The sequence below is a fragment of the Mastomys coucha genome, unplaced genomic scaffold (genome assembly GCF_008632895.1).
Source record: "Mastomys coucha isolate ucsf_1 unplaced genomic scaffold, UCSF_Mcou_1 pScaffold9, whole genome shotgun sequence".
Taxonomy (NCBI): Eukaryota; Metazoa; Chordata; class Mammalia; order Rodentia; family Muridae; genus Mastomys; species Mastomys coucha.
In genome coordinates this window covers 105505628-105506373 of record NW_022196915.1, presented here as the reverse complement: position 1 = coordinate 105506373, position 746 = coordinate 105505628, and positions in this window count along the sequence as shown.

Sequence of the window (746 nt, the reverse complement as noted above, 5' to 3'; positions counted from 1 at the left end):
ATTTGAGGAAGAAGCACACAGACGGGCACTCAAAGACTTGTGGGTTGTTTTCAGTTTCCTCCTCGCCTCCCTGGTGCCCTTGAGTTTGACTGTAGTCAGGTCACAAGTGTGTTTATGACCAAAACTGCCAGAGTCCTTTGCCTGTGACCTTTTACTCCTGAGAAGGAGTGTGACTCTGAAATCCAATAAATAAATAATTCTGAATACATAGTGTTTGGAGCACAACTTACAAGACTCCAGGGTTCCCTTGGAAAGAAAAATAAAAGGCTTTGTAGGAGTGGGATACGGGTCTCTAAATTTTGAGAGAAGGGTCACCTTTTCGCAAGCAAAATATCCTATAGTTCTTCCACTGGATAACTTATATGTGAGTTAAATGAATACAAAGGGCAGTGTGCTACATTCTGTCACAAAACTGAAGTCATACTAAAACGTTAAATGCACACGAGGTCCATACCTATAGAAATATAGACAGACAAACACATGTAATTTTTTGTTATTTCCCTAAATTTGGTTGCATATTGATATGTTTATAAAAAGATAAAGAGAGAGGGGTTATGTTTGAGTGAATGTGTAGTCAGGGAAGGGGGAAGGGGGTTCCTTGGTGGGCCCACGCTGAGGCATCCCTTCCCCCTGAGGGTCCAGCCACATGATGGTTTAGTATAGAATACAGTTTATTCAGGGCATGGGGGAGGGAGTCAAGACGGTAGTAGAAGCAGAGAGAGAGAAAGAGAGAGAGAGAGAGAGAG